General features: G+C 35.8%; 1 protein-coding gene, 1 long non-coding RNA gene and 1 other non-coding gene across 32 annotated transcripts in view; 1 reads left to right on the top strand and 2 right to left on the bottom strand.

Moving 5' to 3' along the window:
• The window catches only part of Eif4g3 (eukaryotic translation initiation factor 4 gamma 3), a 294,208-nt gene that overhangs the window by 157,029 nt on the left and 110,529 nt on the right, over positions 1 to 26,650 (bottom strand). The window lies entirely within an intron of this gene.
• LOC124965802 (uncharacterized) overlaps positions 7,648 to 26,650 on the top strand; it is a 65,556-nt gene continuing 46,553 nt past the window's right edge. Inside the window, exon 1 of the long non-coding RNA XR_007105232.1 lies at positions 7,648 to 7,760. This is a non-coding gene — a long non-coding RNA (uncharacterized LOC124965802). The remainder of the gene's footprint in view (positions 7,761 to 26,650) is intronic.
• LOC124968479 (U6 spliceosomal RNA) lies at positions 23,790 to 23,892 on the bottom strand. Its single transcript, XR_007105739.1, has one exon. It is a non-coding gene; the product is annotated as a U6 spliceosomal RNA (small nuclear RNA).

Genomic DNA, 26,650 nt, shown 5'->3' with positions numbered 1-26,650 from the left:
TAGCATGTGTGAGGCACTGGGTTCAATCCTCAGCACCACATAAAAATAAATAAATAAAATAAAGACATTATGTCCATCTATCTACAACCAAAATTTTTTTTTTTAATTTAATGGTATGGAATGAATGATACTGAGATAATGTTAAAACAAACCTACATATTGCAGAGAATATATAACAGGCATTTCAAGTCAGGAAGAATATAAGAAAATTAATAAAATATATTGGGAAAATTAGATCATCATTTAGGAAAAGGTGGATAACCAACTTGACTCATCATTAAAAAAAAAATCCAGATTGATTAGAGTGTTAGAATGTAAAATTTGAAAGCATGTAAGATACTACATGCAAATCTGTTTCTATCATCCTCAAGCTGGGAATGGTTTTTAAATTTAAAAAAAAAAAAAAGACTACAGTCACACCAATAATTTTTTAAAAATACACTATTATTTTATATAAGTCCTCAACTTTAAAATTTTTCTTTACAAGTTTAAATATGTATATAAATGCACACATATACAAGTTAATTCATTCTTAATAGTAACACATGTTGCACACACAAATGTAAACAGAGAAACAATGATAGCATATTAACATCTGGACCAATTCTTTGTGCTGATATTCACATGCTTACAGTCACCTTCACCCTTTTGAGTGCCATCTTCTATCCAATCAATACAGAAAGAAATTTCTAAAATGATTACAAATGTTCTATATCTACACTGTCTAAAATGATAGCTGTACATCACAGTTAGCCACTTGAAATATGACCAATGCAATAGACAAAATTAATTTATTTAAAAAATTTTTATTCAAATAAAAATGTTTAGTTGGTAGAAAGCACAACATATAATTTATAATCAACCACTGAGTGTACAGTAGTGTTAACTATATACATGCTACAAAGCAGACCTCAAGAACTTTTTCATCTTGCAAAACAGAAACTCTGATTACATTTGATAACCATTCAATTTAAATTTTATTTAAATATACTTTAATCATTTAAAGTTTAAACAGTCACATATGACCAGTGGCAAACATATTGGCCAGGTATAAAAATCTGTTACTTACAAAAGTTTCACTCTTCTGATGTCTACAATTTATCATTACAAACTTTGGCAACTCCACATTTACAGAAATGCAGTAATATCAAACAAACAGGAATACAATATAAAACATTGGAGAGAGAAACACATACTTATCAGTGAACTTCTTAAAAAAATGTAAGCATGAGTCTTCTTTTCCCCAACCAGATACAAATGAAACTTTAAGCCACTGATTTTCAAAAGTTGTACCCCATTTCTATACAATGAATCAAAATGCAGTTTGTAAAAAATTAAAAGGAAAAAAGTGCACACCGCAGTCCTGGGCATAAACGTCACCCTCTTAGAGGATCTGAGAGTTAGAATACTTTTATAATATTAATACCAAGATGTTATCTGCCTCTGGTGACATCTGCACAAATCACAGAAAAATAAGTTAAGGTGATGGTACCTTAGTTAAAAATCAAGGCAAAGGTACTCTTTGTATTCTTTACCTCTAACACCATCACTTTACATTCTTATTTTTTTAAAAAAGGAAGAAATTAAAAAAATGCAGTATTTAAGAATGTCACAACAGTAACTTACTAGTTTTTATTTTGATAATTATAGATATGGACCTTGAGAAAAAACTGAGAATCCATATACTTTTTCTAGTTGTACTAACAGCAATATCGTATATTAGTATGCGATGACAGCCCAAAAAATGACATTGATACAATCCATCAACTTTAGATGTTTATAGTTATCAACATTTGAGAGTGTATTTAGTTCTACGCAATTTCAGCACATGTATAGATTCATGTAATCATTATTACAGTCAAAATACAGAGAAGTTCCTTCACAGGATCCATGATACTACTCTGTCCTGTTAAAGCCAATGCCATACCCACAGACAATCAATTGGCTTTCGGTCTCTACAATTTGCTCATTTAAAAAATGATACAAATAGGGCTGGGGATATAGCTCAGTTGGTAGAGTGCTTGCCTTGCAAGCACAGGCCCTGGGTTCAATCCCCAGCACCACACACATGCACAAAAAGACACATAAATAGAATCATCTGCCATGCAAGCTGTGTACATGTCTTTTTGGTATACTGAGTGAAAAAATGAGAAGACATAAAACAATTCTGCAGCACAGAGGTAAGAAGAGTTTCACCAAGAAAAAGCGCTTGTACTAACATTTGAGTTACAAGGCAAACTAACTGCTTTTTCAAACATCACTTTACCTGCACATGGAGACTTTGATATGTGGCAGTTATTTTCTTATAAATGAATAAAGCAACCTGTTATTTCAAGGAAAATTGAAAGTAACTACCAATGATAAAATTCAAACTTTCAAGTGAAAATTAACTTTTGGAAATGTGTCTGCCACCATGAGACTGACCATCTTTCCTATAAAGACTTTTTAAATGATAATGCAATTATTTTTATATTGCATTAAAATGTGGTTATTTTATACTATATAATAAAAAATGGTTTATAAGGGAAGATATGCCTAATTCAGTGAACCATATTTCCAAATGACCAACACATAATGTTACAAAATCATACATGATCAATAATCCATTTAAGTGCAAGACAGACCAATGGATTATAATGTAACAAGGAGCAAAAATTCACTGATGAGGTTTCAGTTTCCACACTACAACTAATCTTTATGAATCGATGACTTGTTGAGTGTATAGTATCAAAGCAAACAGCCAAAAGTTCAGAAAGCCTTCTTAAACATTTCTGCTTTTCTCAAAAATACACGAATGTTAGGCTGCATTTTCTCCATATACTTCAACAGAAAGAACACACTGTGTATCAGGCAGAATAAAAGATATGAGATTCCAAATAATTTTTATTAAGCCAGATATTTTTAAAATCTGCATTATTGTAAACAATACCATTCTTCTTATCATTTTATTTGGTTTGGATAGATATTTCCATAAAAATGTTATTTAAATTAACCTACTATGGTGATTATTTTTATTTTGAACTAAATAAGTATGCAAAATTTCTTCAATTTTAACTTCTGTAGTAAATATTAATAGATATAAAACACATAAAAATACTGAGAACTCCAAAGAGTTTTTTGGTTTGGTTTGGTTTTGCACTGTTAGGAACTGAACCAAGAGACTGATGCACACTAGGCATGCACTCTCCCACTCAGTCCCCAAAGAATTTTTCTTTTAAAAGTACGGAAGGACCCTCAAAGCATACAGTTTAAGAATACTAGCTTATAATAATACTAGAACTAAAAGTGTTCCTCCCTTTGCCTCTTGCTATTAAAATATGAAAGGTTTACTCTGTAAACCTACCCTTAAATTGTTAGAAAGAGGTCAGAGAGAAAGGGCATAAGTGGATATTTTCTCATTTCTGATGACTGCAAGACAGTTTGTTTTCACTCTCCCAAATTTCCATAGGTATACACATTAGTGTATTGTGATCCCAGTAATAATTTTCCATCTACGCTGTAACTTCCTAAAAGCAGTTCACCTGAGCTCTACATAACTAAATTATAAAGACAAGTCAGGAGGAATCCACTCAATTCCCAGCTCCTCCCCTATGATGAAAGGAAAGAAGCAGACCTCTTAGCAACATTCAGTCTGTCTAGGGGCTGACACCAGAACTGATTTGGAGTGCTGATGGGAACACAGGCATAGTTTTGATATCAGGCTGGAGGTTAACTGAAAGGTAAATAGGCTCCAAGACACTGGAAAGCAACAGGAAGGGTGGAAGAAACCTGGCATGTGCCTACATTGTAGCAAGAGATTAAAGTGCAGAAGAATACAACAGAATGCCTAAAAGAAGACTCACAGGGTAATCATGACATTTAATACAGATGGAAGTGGGGGGAATTATACTCACAGGCATGCACAGAAAACATCTACAACCTTAAGCCTTAACCCCAGGCTGATGACAGCCAATCTGCCTCAGCACAGAGATGGACATGTAAAGACTGGAGGAGATGGCTCTCTCTTCAAGTATGTAATTTTTATCAAAAGATCATAAGGTCTAAAAACTAACAGGGCAACATGGCCCATCCAAAGGAACAAAATAAATCTCCAAAAACCCTAAAGAAACAGACTTTTGAATTACTTCACAAAGATTTTGAAACAACTGTCTTAAATATCAAGGTAAATAAACATGTTCAATAAGCCAAATAAAAGACACAGACAAAAAACTAAGTGAAATCAGGAAAAATATATACAAAATGAGAACTACTGTCACAGGAGAAGAGACATCTCCGGAAAAGGGTCTGAGTGGTTCTCAGAGGAGACAACTCAACTCAGGACCCTTGGGATTCTTGGCATAAGTGGTGGAAAAGAATTTCAGCAGAAGCCAGACAGAGGCAGAGACAGAGGTTTATTTAGGAAGTAGATACTCATTCAAGGGAGAATGCAGGAGGCTTTCTTAAGACGAGAAGCAGTCCAGACTAGGGCCAGGGGTCCAATATTTATAGAAGAGCTGTATCATGGGCTGGACTAGAGGTGGATCCAGGATGGACTGCACAATTTCCCACCAGTTTTCCTGCACTTGTATATTTCCCTCATTTTACAAGGGCACAGGCCAAACAAGGGCTTGGGCCAAGGTTTGCAACTGTGTTTTCAGCATCTCAGTGGCCTGATTCTGTATTTCAATGGCTTGAAAGTGTTTCCCTTAAGATTCCCTATTTCTCTCTCCTTATCTTCAATCCCTATCTCACTATCAGGAAAGAAACTATGAGGAAAGAGAAAAAAATTCTAAAACTGAAAAATACAGTAACTGAATTGAAAAAAAAAAAATCATTAGAGAGGTTCAAATGCTGGTCAAGTAAACAGAAGAAAATATCAGCACCCTTAAAAAGAAATTACTTAAAATAATCAAGTCTGAAAAAAAAAAAATTAAGAGAAGAGAACACAGTCGTATGGGACTTATGGTGGACCTTCAAGTAAATATTCACATTACAGAAGAAGAAAGAGAAAGGGGTCAGACACTAAATTCAAAAAATAGTGGCTTAAAACTTTCCAGATTTGACTAAAGACAAGCCTATATAAAAGCAATAAGTTCAATGACTTGCAAGTGAAAAAAAGAGACTAAAAGGTACATTATAACTGAAAAGTAAGACAAAGAATCTTGAAAGTAGCAATGTAAGTGACTAATGGTATACAAGGAATCATCAATAAATTCCAGCAGTTTCATCAACCGAAGGATTTAAAAGATAAAAGCATTAAAATGTATACATCTGCCAGGAACAGTAGCACTGCTTATAACCCCACAGACAGAGAGCTGAGGTAGGAAGATTACAAGTTTGAGACTAGTCTCAGCAACTTAGCAAGACTGTCTCCAAATAAAAAATAGAAAGGGCTGGGGATGCAGCTCAGTGGTTAAGAGCCCTGGGTTCAATCCCTGGTACCAATATATATACATACATTAATGTTAATGAAAACATATATAATTATATCTGTGTTAATCTAATATTAATGGACACACACACGCAATCTCACACACACACACACAAACACACACACACACACAGGAAGATGTAGTTTGTAATACCAAAAGCATAAAGAAAAGGGGACTAAAGTATAAAGGAGAAGACTTTTGGCAAGCAATTTAAGTTATCATCTTATACTGTTTTAACACTGGGATTTTATATGTAATTCCCATGGTAATCACACAAAAAATCTATAGAATATACATAAAAGGAAATGAAAAGGGAATTAAAGTCCGTCACTACAACAACTCAACACAAAGGAAGGCAATAAGAGAGAAATGAAGCAGAGCCTCGCAGATGATTTACATTCATTCCATATCAACATTATGCACACAAGTCAAAAGGTAACCTAAGGGTCTGCTGACAAATAATAGGTAAACAAAAGTGGGTGTCTATGTGTGTGTCTGTGTGTAAAAGAACACTATTCAGTCTTAAAAAGGAAGGAAATTCTGACACTGCACTACAGCACATGTATGAACATTGAGGACATTATGCAGAGTGAAATAAGTCAGTTACATAAAAACGAATACTACTTGATTCCATTTACTTAATACTGAACTATACACTCAGAAATGGTTTAGGGGCCAGGGATGTAGTACAGAGGGAGAGTGCATGTTAGCATATGGAATGCCCTTGGATCCGCAGTACCAAAAGAAAAAAAAAATAAGGGCTGGGGAGATAGCTCAGTCGGTAGAGTGCTTGCCTTGCAAGCACAAGGCCCTGGGTTCGATCCCCAGCACCTCAAAAAAAAAAAGGAAAAAGGAAAAAAAATAAGCTTATTTTGGTAAATTTTATGTTATATGTATTTAAAAATTAAAAACATATCTTAAAGTAAAACAGCAGTTGTTCAATTTAACTAACTGGCTGTCAGAATTATACATACTTATATACATATGTATACTTGCTCCTACCTTCTTGAATTTTAAGCAATACTCTATAAAAGAAGAGCTGGCTAAACCCTGACAACTTGATAAGCAACAATATAACACAAAGATCTCAAAACTGGTAAGCAGTTACAAAAAAACCCACCCACTTAGTAGTCTGCATATTTCAGTGAAAGAGGAAAAAAAGGTTTTATCTTTTATTGCCAAGTCAAAAAGACCAAAGCAAAACACATATTTTCCCATCTCACAAATTAAGAGGTATTATTTAAAAACAAAAACATAATCATCAAGAAACACTACGAATAATTAAAGGAAACGAGGTAATTCTTCCATCAAAGAGGAAAACACTGTCTTTGATTGACAACAAGGAGGTTCAGTGAGATGTCTACTGTTGCAACTGTCGGTAAGACAGGAATTGAGGAACTACTTCCTCTAGTCCCAAATCAGAATTTACCCTTGTGGATTAACAGAGTTCATTTGAAACCATTTTTTTATTTTTCTTCAGAAATGTTTTTAGGACCATTTAATCTTAACAGCAATGACCAATCTGCTGTCGATCCACAAGGAAAAGGCAGATAGAGGACCACATAAAACCGGCACAATTTTGGGAATGCCTTTCACAGGATGGACAAGTTCAGTCTCACTTAGGTAAAGTACATCAGAGGACATGCATACCGATATTACATTCTGGGGTACTACAAAATTCCTAGTGACTGTAAAAATCTCATTGAATATTCTAACAATGTAATACTGAAAAATATTCATGGTTGATTAGCATTTTTATGAAAGATGGAATAGAACAAATTAATACATACAGTGCAAGTCTGTGACACAAGGTTTTTTTTAAATAATTTTAGTTGTCAGTGGACCTTTATTTGATTTATTTATTTATTTATTTATTTATTTTTATGTGGTGCTAAGGATCAAACGCTAGGCAAGCGCTATACCACTGAGCTACAATCCCAGCCAACCATAAAATCACTTTAGATATAATATGAAGAACCACACACAATGTAACTCAGTAACCTACTACATTGATTCAATATTCCCACTCCATTAGGCATTACTGTAAACCGAATGCTAATGCTCTTTTCTTTGAAATGAATTCAGTTTCCCTTTATCCTTAGAAAAAAATCTGAGACTTGGGTATATACAGTATATATATTGAACCTCAAAGAGTGAGAACACGTAAATGCCAAAAATAATAAATCATTAACTTTGCTTCCCACGTGAACAGCTTATTTTGTGTGCTCAATCTTCCAAGTGTTCTCTCCTTCTAAGTCAAGCATATAAAGAAGTACACAGCATAATAATAACCACATTTCGACATACTGAAGACTCAAAGGACATGGTGACACAGACCTTCAGTACAAGGTGAGTAAATAAAAATATTACTATATAATTTAATATTAACATAAATTTAAATGACTATAACACTAATATTTCCATTTTTAAAAAGTTTACTATAACATCACAAAAATAAGAGTTCCTATATAAAAATTTCAGCACATAAATACCACAATTATGGCCCTAAAAATACCCCTGTGCCTAAAACACAATCTAAAATGAAATGGTGCTTAATTATTTTTCTGGATAATTAGAAGGCTATCTTCTTGCTTTTTCCTAGTTTGTAGTTAAATATCAAATGTTTCACCTTTACATTAAAAGCAGTAAAATAGTACTGGCTGACTATATAGCAAAAGTTATTTTTAAGAGAAAGCACTTAATGATAGGTCTCCATTATGATTTTTTCTATATTGTGATGCTAAATGTAGTAAGGAAAACAAACAAAATACCCACAAGTTATATTTAGATCATCACTGAGCTGGTTAAATAAACTTTTGCCTGCTGTGTAACATAACTCCATCATACTTATTCTGCCAAGAATAAACAGAGATCATACAAACTCAATCACATGAGACAGGTTCAGAAAACAGCTGAGTCACCTACCCATAGCAGGCTCTTCACTTCCTATTCCCGGTAACTCAGTGGAAATTTCTGTCTCAAAACACTTGGCCATTCCCACCAATAAGTTACAGTTTCCTGAAAACTTGCCCTGAGTAATACCAACCAGTTTATAATAAAGCTTAGTTTAGGTATCCAATGACTCTACCCCCCACCTCCCTCCACCCTGACCAACAACACACCAAGTTCCTGACAATACAAAAACAAAGACAAGCAAAAACAAGAGGTGAATTAGGGTTGGCAAATCTCATCTTCAATTACGCCACATCTACTTCAAAGAAAACAGTCACTTCAGCTGAGCTGGAGGTGAATGCAGTGTCACTCCACTATCTACATAGCTTGTCTGTTCTGGACACGGCCAATATATCCCTTAGGTTTTCATTCTAAAACCTCTCCGAACAGTATGGTAAATGTTCTAGACTTTTAAGACAACTAATAAGGTCTCAAAGCAAAACTGCTTTACATTTTTTTACCTTAGAAGACGCTAAATAGTAATAGCATCACTGAAAAACATCAGGCACACAAAACCTTTTCACTCAAATTGGAATGATATAGACCCTCGAACTACATAGGATTTAAGCAATCAGTTTGTGGGGTTTTAGTTTTTTGTTTTCTTTGGTTACAGCCTCAACAGGAAGTCACAGAAATATACTTGAAAAAGACAGGATTCCTGAAAATAAGGAATTTACGATCCACCAAACAACTGTAAGACAACATCCAAAGTGTTAAAGGAATATGAATAACATGTCAAGATATACAGGGGAGCCAGGCATGGTGGTGCACACCTATAATCCCAGCAATCAGGAGGCTGAGGAAGGAGGATGGCAAGTTCTGAGGCCAGTTTGAGCAATGTATCGAGACCCTGCTACAAAATAAAAAATATAAAGGGTAGGTGATATGGCTCAGTGGTTAAACAACCCTGGGTTCAATCCTCAGGGCAAAAAAAAAAAAAAAAAAAGGATGCATAGGGGACTAGGGGACAAACTAATTTTTTCTTCCTGGGAGAAGATTTTCTCTAAACCTCCCATAGATGACAGTTTACACCTAGTAATGAATGGTGGGCTTGCAGTCATTCATGAAAGGAAAGGGCATCACACATAGCTAAACAAAGATTATAAACAGAAGCACAAAGACCTGAGAAAAAGGGCATGTGTGCTGGAAACATTAACAGGTCAGTAATACCAGAGGAAAGAAGAGGATGTGGCAGAGTGAGAGAAGGGGAATCAGATGAAAATGATGTGCCAACTAAGTAAGAACTTTACCATGAAGGTATCTTAGGATATGATGAATATGATCATATCAGATTTGTTTACTACAGAGACCTATTACAATAGGGAGTCCTAGGGAAGAGATTGGTGTTCAAATAGAAGATAGAGAGCTACAACAAAGTACAGGGACGTGATAACAAGAGCCCATACTGTAGTGAACCTGGATAAGGAGGGCGGATTTGGGAGATAGTCAAACTGGAATAGCAATTAGAAGGGGTAGAAAGTTGATGTTCCAACTTGTGAGGACTAGGTGACTAAGGACGCTGAGGCAAAATAACTAGATCTCAAGTCCCTTTCAACCACACTTAAGATTCTATTACTATTCAGCTACATTGGTCTAACTATCTCCTCAAACATACCAGTTACTTTTCTCTTAAGGTCTTCACAATAGTTGCTTTCTCTGCTCTGGGTTTAAAGAAAAGTGATAATCTTACTAACAGTGTGTCAAATTTTAACTCTCAGAGAAATTAGACATGTTGGGAGCAGTCAACCACAGGAAATGATTTAGGAATCAGTGGCACATAACCAATAATCCTTTTCCAAGAAAGTGGAAGAGATCACCTTAGATAAGATCAAATAACAAAATTATTTGAAAAAAAATTCTTGAGATAGCCAGAATAAAAATTAATCTTTAAAGCAGAAAGAAAGAGAGTTTCAAAAGATAGGATAAATCCACTTTATTGAGAGTCTGATTCATGCCAGGAACATATCAATTTTTTAATTACACAAAACCTGTGTAAGTTAAACCATTTTAAAAATGAGGAAACAAATGATAAAAGAAGATATCCGTTATCTTGTTCCTGATCTCAGAGGGAGAGCTTTCAGTTTTTCACCAAGTATAATATTTACTGTGCTTTATTATATTGTTGTAGCTTCCTTCTATGTCTAGTCTAATGAGTTTTTAACCACAAAGGATGTAGGACTTTGTAAAATGGTTTTGTGTCCACTGAGATGACCACCATGTTGTCATTTGTTCTGTTAATATGATGGGTTACATGAATCACTTTCAATGTTGAACCATTTTTGCACTCCAGATAGAAATCCCACTTGGATAATGGTATAAATGATTTTAATGTGCTATAGAAAAGGTATGACAAAACTTGACATTTTCATGATTAAAAATAAAATGCTCAATGAACTAGAAGTAGAAAGAAACTACCTCAACATAATAAAAGTCACATATAACAAGCCCACTATAAACTTCTTACTCAAAAGACAAAGACTGAATGCTTTTCCTTAAGAGTAGAAACAAGAAAAGGAAGCCCCCTTTCACCACTTCTAATTCAACATTAACAACGGAAATTTCTAGCCAGAGCAGATAGGAAAGAAATCAAAATGAAAGGTTTCCAAAAATTATCTCTCTTTACTGGTATATTTTTTTAAGATGGCTGAGTGATTTTTTTTTATTTTTTATTTATTTACTTTTATGTGGTGCTGAGTATCAAATCCAGTGCCTCGCATATGTGAGGCAAGCACTCTACCACTGAGCTACAGCCCCAGCACTACTGACGATTTTTACATGAAGAAAACTTCGTGGATTTCACACTATGTAGAAAATCCTAAGGCCAGACACTATGGCACATGCCTGTAATCCCAGCAGCTTTGGAGGCTGAGGCAGGAGGATCACAAATTCAAAGCCAGCCTCAGCAACTTAGTGAGATCCTGTATCTAAAAAAAATACAAAAAAGGGCTTGGGATATGGTTCAGTGGTTGAAATACCCTGGGTTCAATCCTTGGTACCAAACAAACAGGCAAAAAAAACTATGGATTTCACACATACACACACACAGAGTTAGACTTTATGACATCAGCAAAATAGCAGGATTCAAGTCAGGCAAGGCGACACACCCTATAGTCCTTGTACTTGGATGGCTGAGGCAGAAGGAATGCTTGAGACCAGTAGTTCAAAACCAAATTGAGCCAGGCATGGTGGCACATGCCTGTAATCCCAGCAACTGGGGAGGCTGAGATAGGACGATCACAAATTCAAGGTCGGCTATAGCAACTTACAAAGGCCCTGTCTCAAAACAAAAAAATAAAAAGGGCTGGGGATGTGTGACTCAGTGGTTAAGACCCTCTGGGTTAAATCCTGGGTCCATAAAAAAAAAGATCAATCTGGGAAACAAGCAAGAACCCATCTCAAAAAGAAAAGAAAACGGACAAGATACAAAGTCAACGCATAAAAATCAATGTAGAATTGCAACTATCTGGAAACAAAAATACAAAAGCATTCATATTAACAACAGCAACAAAAAATAAAACATTTAGGAAATTACTAAATAGTAAAAGACTTGTACAGTGAAACCTATTAAAATACTTATGAAAAAAAAAAAAAACACATATAATAGTACCCAAAGTAATCTATACATCCAATGCAATCCCTATTAAAATCCCAATGTTGTATTTTCCATAAGTAGAAAAACCCATCCAAATATTGATATTGGACCTCAAAAGTGTTGGATACCTCATAATTGCCCATTTAGAAATTTATTACAAATCTGTGAAAATCACAACAGAGAGGTACTAGAATAAAGACAAACAGACCAAAAAAAAAAAAAAAAAAAAAAAAAACAAAACCCACAATGAACTGCCCAGAAACGACCTTCAAATAAAGGTCAAATGGCTTTCAAAATGGTACCTAAGACTATTCAAAGGGGAAAGAACAATATTTTCAACAAATAGTCCTGGGAGAAACTAGACATGCACAATAAAAAGAACAAAGTTGGGGGTTGAGACTAGATCAGTGGTACAGCTTGTGCTTAGAATGTGAAGGCCCTGGGTTCAATTCCCACCACTAAGCCCCCCAAGAAGAATGAAATTGAACCTTTACCTGATAAGGCACATGAAAATTAACTCAAAATGGATCCAAGACCAAAACATAGGAGACAAAAGTATTTAAATTTAAAAAAAGAAATGAGCAGAAGGCAAAAGCTTCACAAGATTGCATTTGGCAATTCTGAAACACAACATCAAAGGTACAGGCAACAAACAAGAAAAACATGGACAAACTGAACATCTTGAAATTTTTTAAAAAATTGTGCATCAAAAGAAATTATTACCTAGGCCAAGTGGTGCACACCTGTAATCCCAGCAAATGGGGAGGCGGGGGCAGGCAGAACGCAAGTTCAAGGCCAGCCTCAGCAACTTAGTGAGACCCTGTCTCAAAATGAAAAATGTAAAGGCCTGGGGATGTGGCTCAGTGTATAGCATCCCTGGGTACAACCCCCAGTACCAAAAAAAAAAAAAAAAAATTATTCATGGAGCAAAAAGGCAACCCAAAGAAGGAGAGAAAATATTTAAAAATCATATGTCGGATAAGGAGGTTAATATCATAAAAATGCAGAGAATGCCAAAACTTGAAAGAAGGGTAAAGAGCTAGAACAGGCACTTTTCTAAAGAAGATACACAAATAGCTAATAAGCACATAAAAAGATGATCAACATCAATAAAAAGGAGCTACAAATCAATACTACTGACATACACCCAACAAGAATACTATTTGAAAAAAGAAAAAAACTTTAAAAAGAAGTGCTGGTGGGTATGTAGACAAAGTAGAGTTTGTGCAGTGTTTCTGGTAAAGTAAAATGATACTGTGAAAGACAGTATGGTATTTCTTCAAAAGCTTTAAAATACTATCCAGCAATTCCACTTCTGTGTATATATACCCTAAAATCAAGAGATATTTGCATATCCAACGTCTGTATCAGCATTATTCACAACAGCTAAAATGTGGGAGCAGCCCAAATGTCCATCAACAGATGAATGCATAAATAAAATATACACACAATGGACTATTATTTCATTTTAAAAAGGAAAGAAATTGACATAAACTACAATATGGGTGAACCTTGAAGATATGCTACTGACTGAAAAAGTCACAAAATTACAAGTACCATGATCCCACTGCTATGACATACTTCAGAATAGTCAAAAATCACAGAAACAATAGGGTAGTGGTCACCAGGGGCTGGTGGGAGAGGGAAGGTGAGCACAGCTTTAATGGGTACAGAGTTCAGTTCTGAAAGTTGAAAGGAGCTTTGGTGATGGGTGGGGTGATCAGTGAATGTTATGAATGCATTTAGTACCCCTCTACTGTACGGTTAAGATGGCAAACTTTATGGTATTTGTACCTTAACACAATAAAAAATTTTGAGGGGAAAAATTCAGAAAAAAGGATCAGAGATGGCACAATAACTTTCCCAGCATCACACATATAATGGCTAATCCTAAATGTAAAACTCTATAATGCTGATACCAATAAAGGTATAGGGAAGCAACACAAAATGGTGGAAGACTAAGACAAAATATTAATTCACATAAAATTCAGAATATCATCTCTATGGAGAAAGAAGGGGATTGGTATAAAGGAGGAACACAAAGTGACTTCAAAGATACTGGTAACCTCTTTACTAAGGCCACGTGAACAGCTGATTTATTATTCTTTCAAACTGACTATGCAATTATATACTTTTTAAAAATATATACATATTTTTAGTTGTAGATGGACATAACAATTTTATTTTATTTATTTTTTTATTTATTTTTATGTGGTGCTGAGGATCAAACCAAGGACCTCACATGTGCTAGGCAAGCACTCAATCACTGAGCTACAACACCAGCCTGATAATACATTTTAAAAATTTAAGTGTTTGTAATAAATTTCAAGGCAATAAGTAATTTCTTTTAGTTGTACATGGACATAATAACTTTTTTTTAAAATGTGGTGCTGAGAATCAAACCCAGTGCCTCATACATGCTAGGTAAGTCCCCTACTATTGAGTCATCCCAGCCCACAATAAGTGATCTTTTATAAAAGAGTAAGGAGCTGGGCATGGTGGCACAAGCCTACAATCCCAGTGATTCAGGAGTCCAAGGCAAGAGGATGGCAAGTTCAAAGCCAGCCTTCGGTAACTTAGCGAGGCCATAAGCAACATAGTAAGACCTTGTTCTCAAATTAAAAAATGAAAAGGGTTAAGGATGTAGCTCAGTGGTACTGGTACTGGGTTTAATTCACAGTTTAAAAGAAAAAAAGAGAGAAAGAGAGGCAAGGGGAGCGAAGACTAGAACAGATGAAGCACGCTGCCCAAGACGAAGACTTCAGGAGCTATGCAGTACACAGCCTAGTGGTGATGCAAGCAGAGCAGCATGACTCAGTCAAATCATAATTATTAAAAGGGCTGCCAAACGGCTAACAAATGCCTAAGCTACAACTTAGCAGAGCTAAGTCCAGCCGCATTAATAAGTCATACATTTGTAATAGACTTCATCAGTACAGGTATTTAAATTTCTGGGAGCTAGAATAAACGGAAACTACCTATAAGGTTGGACTGATTCAGAGATGGGAATAGGTAAGATACAGAAACTGAGGCAAGAGGAGCTTTGGTAATGACTGGTGATAGCATCAAGGGGAAACAAGTACACCACAGTGAATCTCAACATTGTATACATACACAAGACTGCGACTAATCAGAGTAAGACAGACTCCCTCCCTATTTGTACAAATATGTCAAAATAGACTCTACTGTCATGTGTAGAGAACACATAAAAAATAAAATAAATAAAAAATGTAAAAAAAAATAAGATAAAATCATATAGCACCACAATCAATGGGGGGGAGGTTACTGGAGGGGAAATAACCAACCAAGTGAAGGCAGAAAGTGAAGGCTAGCCACACTGTGACTAGAAAGGCTCTGAAAGAAGTAAAGGAAGCATAAGCTAAAACCAGAACAGTGTGACTGAATGTGGGAGACAGAATAGGAGGCTGTGGTCAGAGAAGTTTCAGGTTCCAAGAACTCAAAAGCAGAACATTATCAGATAGAAACCAGTCAAGGCCAGTACTCAACAACAGAAATGTAAAAAATATAATATATGCCACATAAGTAATTTAAGGTTTTCTGGCAACCATATTAGAAAAGGAAAAAAACAGATGTGACTAATTTTAGTGACTGTTTACTAAACAGTTACATTGTTTAACTCCATAAATCCAAATTTTCAACATGAAGTTAATATAAAAGAGAGATTCTGTATTCTTTTTTCCTCATACCAATGCTTTGACAACTGGTATATTTTACACATGTAGCATGTCTCAATTCACGCTAGCTATGTTTCAAGTACAAAAAAGTTTTGGGTGGCTCTTGTGGCTACCACATTGAACAGTGCAGAACTGAACTGTGTCCCTATGGGTTGCTAGATATGCGGATGCTCTGAAGAGGTAAAGAGGGAGAAAGGAGGATGGATGCAGGAACCCTCGTGCAATGGCTGGATGGGACAACAATGAATGCTAGCAGTCCTCCTGACAGATGGAGGAAAAGTAAAATGCAGATGTAAATTGTGAGCCAGGGACTGAAGATGTAGCTCAGTGGCAAAGTACATTCTTAGTATTGCACAAAATTGTGAGTTCAATCCCCGGTACAAAAAAAAAAAGTAAGCCAGACACCAAAATTCTCACAGAATGTACAGGGGAAATCTTTCCAGGAAATTCAGAGATGATGGCAATAAGGAGTAGGCAATATATGTATGCTCTTGCTGCAGAAGGAACACGGGGCAAGGACTTGGAGAGGAAGGTCAGTGAGCCTGCTTCCCAGGATACAAAGAATGTCAAAGAAAACTAAGAATGTCCACTTGGAAGAATTTTAAGGAAAATAGTGTTATTGAAATTTCCAAGAGTAAGAAGACAGAGGAAAGGAGACACAATTTAAGGAAAAAGTGGGCTTCCCAGAAAACCCAGTCACAGGATATTAGCAGAGAGATTCCATAAGCAAATGCAGAACCAAGTTTCCTAATTCTAGTACTGTTTGTTCTCAAGCTTAGAACACAGCATCACATAAACTTAGGCATATTTAAAATTCTCAGAGAAATAAAAGATTTAAATACACATTTGGTATTTATAAGGAAAATAAATGTGTTGTTTAAAATTTGTGGGGCAGCCTTTTCCACATAAACCCATTGGTACCTACCACACAGTATGCACCCTACGAGTTACTCAACACCCAAGTAACTGTGGAAGGATTGGGTTTCTAAAAGAATCTTGTTATTTTGTCTTAATAGTAAAACCTGATAAGGAGGAAGGAAACATTCTAATAAAACAGGTTAAAACAGGTGGGGTGTTTGTTTGTTTGTTGATAATGGGGATTGAACTCGGGAGCACTTAACCAACTGAACCACATCCCCAGTCCTTTTTTGTATTTTATTTAGAGACAGGAACTCATTGAGTTGCTTAGGGCCTCGCTAAGTTGCTAAGGCTAGCTTTGAACTCATGATCCTCCTGTCTCAGTCTCCCAAGTCACCGGGATTATAGGCAAGTGCCACTGTGCTGGGCTTAAAATAGGTTTTAATAGATACCAAAATACATGAATCCTATTTACCATAATACATCTATATAAGTTTCTTATTTGTCACTTTCAACTTTTCTACTATAATCAATAACATTATGAATATAATGTTTCCCTGAAGTGCCAAATTCTTATAAATTATCATAAATAAATATCTAATAAAATTATAGTCAGAAAAGATCAAAAATAGTGACTCTCCTTTAGACAAATTCTCATTTCTTATTACTAGTTAATCTTTGGCAGAACTGCTCATGCCTGATGACATGGCTCATCTAATAAATTAAAAAATACCTACATTATAAATCAAAGCCTAGGGGCTGGGGTTGTGGCTCAGTGGTACAGCGCCTGCCTAGCATGTGTGAGATACTGGTTCAAACCCATATTAATGGAATATAATTTCTCATTCTTCTGGTTGTACATGATGTAGAATTCCTCCAGTTCTGCAGTTATATATGTATATAGGGTAATAATCGATTCATTCTACTATCCCTTCTACCCCCAGGCCCCTTCCCTTTACTCCCCTCTAACTAATCTAAAGTAACTCTACTCTTCCCTAGCAACTGCTCCCACCTTATTGTGAATTAGCATCCACATATCAAAGAAAACATTCGGCCTTTGGTTTTTTGGGATTACTTATTTCACATAGCATGATATTCTCCAGCTCCATCCATTTACAGGTAAATGCCACAATTTCATTATTTTTTAAGGCTGAGTAATATTCCACCGTATATATATCACATTTTTTTAATCCATTCATCTGGTGAAGGGCACCTAGGTTGGTTCCATAATTTAGCTATTGTGAATTGAGCTGCTATAAACATTGATGTGGCTGCATCACTGTAATATGCTGATTTTAAGTCCTTGGTAGTATAAACTGAGGAGTGGGTCAAATGGTCATTCCATTTCTACTTTTCTGAGGAATCTCCATACCATTTTCCATAATGGTTGCACCAATGTGCATTCCCACCAGCAATGTATGAGTGTATCTTTTCCCCCTTTTCCCCCATCCACACCAACATTTACTATTGCGTGTATTCTTGATAATTGCCATTTTGACTGGGGTGAGATGAAATCTTAAGAATAGTTTTGATTTGCATTTCTCTAATTGCTAAAGATGTACATTTTTTCATATATTTGTTGATCCATTTTATTTCTTTTTCTATGATGTGTCTGTTCATTTCCTCAGTCCATTTATTGATTGGGTTATTTGATTTTTTTGGTGTTAAGTTTATTGAGTTCTTTATATATCCTGGAGATCAATGTTCTGTCTGAGGTGCATATGGTAGAGATTTTCTCCTATTGTTGAGGCTCACTCTTCATGTTATTGTTTCCTTTGCTCAGAAGAAGGCTTTTAGTTTGAATCCATCCCATTTACTGATTCTTGATTTTACTTCTTGCACTTTCACAGTTTTGTTAAGGAAGTCAGATCCTATGCCAACATGGTGAAGATTTGGACCTATTTTTTCTTCCATTAGGAACAGGGTCTCTGTTCTAGTGCCTAAGTCTTTAATGCACGTTGAGTTGAGTGTCGTGTAGGGTGAGAGATAAGGATTTAATTTCATTTTGTTACATGTGGAATAAAAGCTTTTAACAATATATTTAATGATACTAATGCCTACTAATCAGGCCTGGTGAAAGTATCATTAACTGATAAAATTTAAGAGCCCAGAAAAAGTCCTAGAATCAAGACATTTAAACAATGTCATAGCAGAAAAAGAAGCTATTCCATAAAATTATTCCAAGCTTTCTTCTCCCCAACCCCACTGCCCCACTCCAGGGCCTCAGGCATGCTCTGCAAGTGCTCTACCACTGAACTACACCCCCAGTCAATTCCAAACTTAAAAAATAAATAAAATAAATACACAAAACGTACTGTAACAATGGAAATGCCACGAACATTTATTGAGTTTGCAGCATCTGTCAGGGCCTTTGCATCTGATGTCTGGTTTCATTTTCACATCAGTCTTGGAGGTACATATTATTCTATTTAACAAATGACAACTTACCCTAGATCACAATTATCAAATGGTAGAACTGGGATTCATGCCCCAGTCTCTATTTTTAAAATGAAGCTTCTCATTCTGTAATGCAGCCTTTAATACACTGCAGCAAACTGAGAATTCCTTTGTAGAATCTATAGTTTGATGGGAGGGTGGAGTTCCCAACCTCAAAGAGAAGATGGAAAGACTATATGATCAATTCTTTTTAGTTGGACAATAGAAAGAAAATCTTCTGGGGACTTTATCGCAGTTTAACTGCCGAGCAGTACTCCAGGTCTCTTCAAAGTGCTCCAGTGGAGAGGTTATTCATTTCTAAATGGAATCTCAGTTCAGCATCAGGGACATCACTACTAGAAAATTAAAAGGAAGGGCCATGTTGAAAATGCTGTCTACCACAAATACTACTCTTACTTAATTGTGGCCTTTGCAAATTTTTTTAATGAATGTTTTAGGCAACTCAACCACTCATTAAGTCACAGTATGTGCTTTATTTCACAGTAAGGTCATTCAATTATTTACTGTTACCTCAAAAACATATTTAATGAGCATGACTATACAAATTGAGGTGCACTCTAAAATCATTCATCACCCACTTCGACAGCTGCATTTGGCATACCACTCTATCACCAAGCTCTAAAAAATATCATTAAAACAGAATTCTAGAATAAGGCCATTTTGAAAAGTAAACTGATTTAAATTGATATACTAATAACTGTAAATGAGCCAGCTGGTTTCTAAGTCAGTCCTCTGTGTCCAACTTACCTAACCCCCTGTGTGAACTTCACACCCTTTATGAACCTCTAGCAGACCTTAGAACTTTTCGCTGACTTTCTCAAAATGGCAGCTCTTGCTCACATATTGATTTCTATCACCCATGCTCTTGGTAACCCCAAATATTTTTCTCTAAACCTACTACTGGTTTTCTAAAAGAATAAAAACTCCATATGCATAAAATGTAAAAATATAAAAACTGAAATCAGTAATATACACCATGTTCCATGCAAAGAACTAATTGAATTGCTTTGGACAATCACTATGCCCCCCTTACCCGAAAATCGGAACCCAGTGCTCTGCAAATGTGTATCCAAGGCTAGGAACATGGCATGCCACAAACCAAACTAGTGGGCATCTGAGATTTAACAGAAGATCAGAGAAAATAATAAAGATAACAAAGTAGACATTTCAAACTGAAGAAGGACCTAGAATTCTACCCAATGCAAATCACAATTTCCTTTGATCAAATGAAAGGAAACTTATTTCCCATATAGAGCACTTAGGAGCTTTCACACACTGACACTGAACTTCACTTCTAATCTTGTAGTACAAGATCCTTTTTAATTGAAATGCATTTTAGGGCAAACTCATCAAACCTCAAAGGAGAATACATTTTAAAGGTGCTGTTTCCAAAAACCAATGAAAACCAAAGAACAAAAAAGATGTGTTCATGTGTTCTTAGTTCTAGTACTTCAAAGGAAATTGTTATAAGTACCTATTTATTGAATGAGTTATTAACTAGAACATTCCTGGTTTTCACAGGTACCTATGTCAAATTTTAAAATTCTACCTTTAAGCAAATGATTCCTCCATCTAATTAGGGGGGAAAAAAACGCTGTGCCCTTCCTGATACATACATCTTAAAATACATGTAGATTCCTATCAAAATTTGAAGAAGAAATTTTGCAGAAATAGAAAAACTCATCCAAATATTCATTTGGAATCGCAAGGGAGCCCAAAGAGCTAAAATAACCTTAAAAATGCAGGACAATGTTAAAGGTCTATCTTTGATTTCAAATTTTCTTATCAGTTGAGTATCTCTAATCCAAAAATCTGAAGTTCAAAATACTCCTGACATATATACATATGGTGGGGGGTGTGTATATAAATGTGACACATATACATATGGTGGGGGGTGTTCAATTTGTGGTTCCTGGAATCATTACTTGCACAGCCTTTATTATTTCCTATGTGACCAGAATAATGTTTGGGCACTGTGAGGCTAAGAAAGCAAGGAGTCTTTTCTTCTGTCCACCCTTTTCTTCCCAAGACGAACTACAGAAACTAGAGTTTCTCTCCCCCAAGGCAGATGAGGGAAACTCAAGTCCCTTCTCTTTTGCCCCATCTTACTTGCAGCTACTGACTGACCTACCTTGTCTCATAGAATTTAAGACCCTCATAATAGAAAAGGGTTCTGCCCCCTAAGGAGGAAGGACTACAGAAGAACTGGACAGGCCTCGCTCTGGGTTTCTCCATCCAGTCTATTAGCATTAGATTATCATTTTTTTTTTTGGTAGTGTTGAGGACACCTCACATGTACCACTGACCTACCTTTCAGGACAGGGTTTTACCAAGTCACTCAAGCTAGCCCACACACATAATCCTCTTGTTGCAGCCTCCTGAGTAGTTTGGGATTACAGGCATATCCTTTCCGTCCAATCCATCTCAACACAGATTCAGTCAAGCCTATACAATGAAGTTTCCATAAAACACAAAACAACATGGTTCAGAGAATTTCTAGACAGTCAGACATGTGGAGGCTTACAGGAAGGTGAACCAAAGGGTGGTTCACCTAAACCTCATGGAGATAGACTCCTCTGTACTGGGGATCCACCCACACCTTGCCTTATGGTATTCTCTTCATCTGGTTACTTGTTTGCATCCTTTAAAATATTCTTTACAATAAAACTGGTAAATCTAAATATAATGTCTCGCTGAGTCCTGTCTGAATCTCTGTATCAAATTATCAAACCTTAAGAGAGGATTCAAGGAACCCCAATTTGTTGCCAGTTTCAGGGTTCACAAGCTTGAGACTCGAACTGCAGTGGGAGCAGTCCAGCGACGGTGCCCTCAACCTGTGATAGCTGAGGCTCTCTCCACACAGATAAATGACAGAACTGACCAGAAGTGCAGGACACCCGGGTGGTGTCTGCCACAGAAATGACTGCGTGCTTAGTGGATGTGGGAGAACACCCGTGCGGTGGCAGGAGTGATCTTTGCTGCTAGAATACAGTGGAAGAAGTCAAGTCTATTTGTTTTTTCTATATAGATCCAAAATTCAAAATGTGGACTTCAGAGCATTTCAGAGTTCAGATTTTCAGATGAGACATTCTCAACCAGTAATACTACAAAATGTTCCAAAATCCAAAAACTCAGTAATCTATACCATGTTCCATGAAAAAACTCCAAAATCTGAAACAAGTTTGGTTCCAAACATTTCAGGTAAAGGATACTCAACCAGTACAAAACTGTGGCAATCAAATCAGGGCAGCACTGGCATTAATACAGATATATAGACTACTAGAAAAGAACAGAGGACCCAGAAATAAACCTTTGCAGATATGGTCAAAGAATTTTCAACAAGACTACTTAATAGGGAAGGGAGACAGCCTTTAACAAATAGTTCTGGAAGGCTGGGTGTGTGTTCACATTCAGGAAAAACAAGATTGGGTTCTCACTTTACACCAAATATAAAATTTAACTCAAAAATGGATTACAAAATGTATATCTAAAAGAACAAATAAAAACAATAATAATATATCAGTAAAAATGAATCACAGACCTAAAAATAAGAGCCCAAAGTATAAACTTCTGAGGCTGGGGTTGTAACTCAGTGGTAAGAGTGCTTGTCTAGCATGTGTGAGGCACTGGGTTCAATCCTCAGCACAGCATATAAACAAATGAATAAAATAAAGGTCCATCAACATCTAAAAAAATATTTAAATTTAAATTTTTTTTTTTTCTTAAAACTGCTAGGCTGGCTTCAAACATACAGTCCTCCTGCCTCAGCCTCAGGATTCTCTGGGATCACAGGCCTGTGCCACAGCAACAGGCAGAAAAGGACTCTGAATAAACATTTGTCCAAAAACAATGATCAATAGCATCTGAAAAGATGCTCAAGATCAGTAATCATTTGTGATATCCCTACTTCTCTCTCCACACCCCTCCACACTCTCTTATCTCTCCCTCTCACAAGCACATAAAATTTTTGACACCACCAACAAATTAGCTGTAATCTAAATGACAGAGAGCATTACGTGGTCAGTTCAAAGTTGCAGATATTTTAAGGGTAGTTGCCAAATTTACAAAAATCTTGATTCCTTATATTAAAACATCACTGTGGCATTTATAGTTAGTATTTTCAATCAATAACTCTCAGAATAAGAAGGCGAGCATGAGTATACCTTAGAAAAAATTTGCAATCCTTACATTACAGTGAAATAGTTCTCCACTCAAATCACTGGCTTAGTCATTTAAAATTTTCTTATCTTTGAAGACACCTATAAGGCTACACACACTTTTTTGTCTTAGTAACACATTATTAGCATCACACAATTTCATGTTAAAATACTGTCTAGCATTTGTGAGGCCCTGTGTTTGCTGCACAGTACTGCAAAAATAGAAAGGCAAAAAAAAATTGTCTGCCATTCATTTGTAAAGATCACCTATCTTCATTTAATTTAATTTTCTAAATAAAATTGCATTCTTTTGTTGTTTTGTTGTTCTAATTCTGTTAGAAGTATATTCAGAAAAAATATAAATATGATCAGAATTTAAACATTTGTCTCTGTAGTCTAACAAATGATTAAAATTTTGCAAATATCCATGAGTACTGGGAGAAAATAGCAACTGTATTAGTTGAATGAGTACTGTCACTGAAAACAATATATTGTGTCACTTAAATTATCTAGTCTTTTATATTTTATTTTAAAAAATTCCTCAAATAATATTAAAACTTTGCTAATCATGATGCTCAAATCTCCTCAATTTTTTTAAAGTTCTTCATATAATTGTTCATGTCTCTATTAGTGCATTATAGTTAAACAAGACAGTGAGGTTCACTTAGAAAATATGGAACACTTCATAAATTTGTGTGAAATTCTTGCACAGTGGTCATGCCAATTTTCTCTGTGCTTTACTAATTTTAGTATGTGTGCTATAGAAGCAAACAACGTTGCATTCTAAAAGTGTGTTAATCTTGATGTTCAAATGATTGATTTTCTACAATTATTTTTATCTTAGTTGAATGTGCATAAAATTTCTATTTCTCATATATATGATCCCCTCATGCAAATATATATATATATATGTATATATATATACACACACAGAGAGAGAGAGAGAGAGAGAGAGAGAGAGAAATGAGTTTACTATTTGTATCATTTATATTAGAGGACAGCAAACTGTCCTTTGCAAAATTTTTGTAAAGCTAGCTAAGAAAGGTGTTTGCATAATTAAAGAAGACTACAAAACCCAAAATATTTGATATCTGGCCCTTTACAGAGAAAAGGTTTACTGATATGCCAGAGGTTGGGAAATTTTTTCTGTAGTTACAACGTTAAATATTTTAAGCTTTGCAAGCCACACATCTCTAGCAATTATTCCCCCTATGTCACCATAGCATAAAAGTAGAATTCACAAACAAATGAGCACAGCTGCATCCTGGTAAAACTTCATTTACAAAAAAAAAAAAAACAGAAAGGAACAGACTTGGACATAACTTGCCAGTCTCTGCTCTAGGCTTATTTATTGAGCTGTCCAATTCTCAGATATGTTATCCCCCATTTAAAGTACGGATTTGTCAATTGTAATATCTTTGTATTGTGCTTCATATATTTCTAAACCAATCGTGAAGTAATTAAAAGTCTGTGGTGCTTACATCTCCAGAAATTACATTTTTTAGCCTAAGGACTCTCTATCATATACTGCTTTTGGCCTTGTTTCTGCTTTGACCTAGTAGGTGGCTTATACCTACTTTCACTTTATTAGCACCGGTACTGTTGATGTTGTTTCCATACTTTTGTTTTCCATCTTTCTGTGTCACGTTTAAGTGCACATGCCTAGGTTTTAGTTTAGGACCAATCTGAGTAACTATTTGCCTGAGGAATTTAACTTTGTTATTACCACTGCCTGCACCAACATGTTTCACAGTTCTGCTATCACATTTTCTACGTATTTCTCCTTCTTGACTTACAAAAAAATTCCCTGGGATTTTACTGGTTCCTATTAACTAAAGTTATATATCCTTTTACTATAATTTGCCCCAGTTACTTCACTACTCTTAGCTCTACCCCACCTATAGTGTCAGTATGGTGACACACACAAGTTCCACTCAGACCCCACAGTCCAAGCCCCTCACACCCACTGAGAAATGGCAGCAGCAGACAAAGTATCAGCCTTATCTTTTTCTCTTGTCTACTGAGTTTCTGATGTTCAGGGATCAACCTACAGTGACTCCATTTACAGAGGTCAGAAATAAGAGTCCTGGGCTGGAGCTATAGCTCAGTGGGTGGAGTGCTTGCCGTGCATGCATAAGGTCCTGAGTTCTAATCCCCAGCACCAACCAAAAAAAAAAAAAAAAAAAAGAGGGCAGAATAAGAGTCCTAAAGTGTCCACCCTCCAAACTCCTAGGTTATGGCAACACCAGTTTCTTTTTCATTACCTCACCTCTATGAACGTCACCTGCTTCCTATGGGTATTAATTTCTAGATTACTTCAGCATCCCTATATACAATCATTCAGCTTATATTAAAAATGCATGTATCAAACCCTCTCAATTTGAAATAGCGTAATTTACTTTTTTCTAACAAGACTTTTGACAACTGCTTGCCATAACTGCCTGCTCAACTAACTGGACTGTCACATTGTTAACGTTAATAAACTGATCAAAATTTGAAAATGAACTGTAAAAGACAATGGGAAATTTAGTTGTTTTTAATTTTGTTTTGTTTTGGTTTGGTTTTGGGGGTGCTGGGGATTGAACCCAGGGCCTTATGCATGCGAGGCAAGCACTCTACCAACTGAGCCAGCCCCACAAAAGGCAATTTTATAGGTGATAAAGAATAACAAGATTGGATTAATAAAGTCTTAGGTAATATTGTATATTGCTAAAATTAAGAATCAGTAGGCCAGGCCTGGTGGCACTCAGGAGGCTGAGGCAGGATAATCCCAAATTCAAGCCGGCCTCAGCAACTTAACGAGGTCCTAAGCAACTAGTGAGACTCTGTCTCTAATAAAATACACAAAAGGGCTAAGACTGTGGCTTGGTGGCTAAGTGGCCCTGGGTTGAATCCAAAAAGAGAGAAAAAAAATTATCACTGGCAGTGGCTGGGCGCAGTAGTGCACGCCAATAATCCTAGCAGCTCAGGAAGCTGAGGCAGAAGGATCATAACTTTGAGACCAGCTTCTCCCTACCAAAAAAAAAAAAAAAAAAACAACAACCAGAAATTTAAAATTAAAAACAGGAGGATATGGCTCGGTGGTTAAGTGCAACTGGGTTCAACCCCTAGTACCCCTAGCACTAAATAATCACTGGCAGTGAATAAAAAAGGGGGTTATTAACCTATGAAATACAACAAAATGTTGGTGCCATTTCTTCAACTTTTAACCTACCTATTGGTAATCTATGCAACAATCTACTACTAGGCAGACAGAAAAGAAAACACAAGAGAGACAGAATTCAGATAGTCCTAGAGTTATCATTCTTCACAGAGGAAGGGGAAAAAAAGGTTATCCATCACAACTGATAAAAAGTTTGGAAAAAGAGATATAACCTACCTGTTTCTAATTATCAGCCTAGGGAAAAAAAGCTAAGAAAAAAAAAAAAAGAAAGAAAGAAATCTATGCATTTGGACAAAAGTATTAGTTTGTAAGGTAAATTATAAAAGTCTCATAATCGTCACCTATGTCTCCAGTATTCTTTTTTT

Source organism: Sciurus carolinensis, chromosome 1 (assembly GCF_902686445.1).
Source record: "Sciurus carolinensis chromosome 1, mSciCar1.2, whole genome shotgun sequence".
Lineage (NCBI taxonomy): Eukaryota > Metazoa > Chordata > Mammalia > Rodentia > Sciuridae > Sciurus > Sciurus carolinensis.
This window is presented reverse-complemented; position numbering and strand designations above follow the sequence as displayed.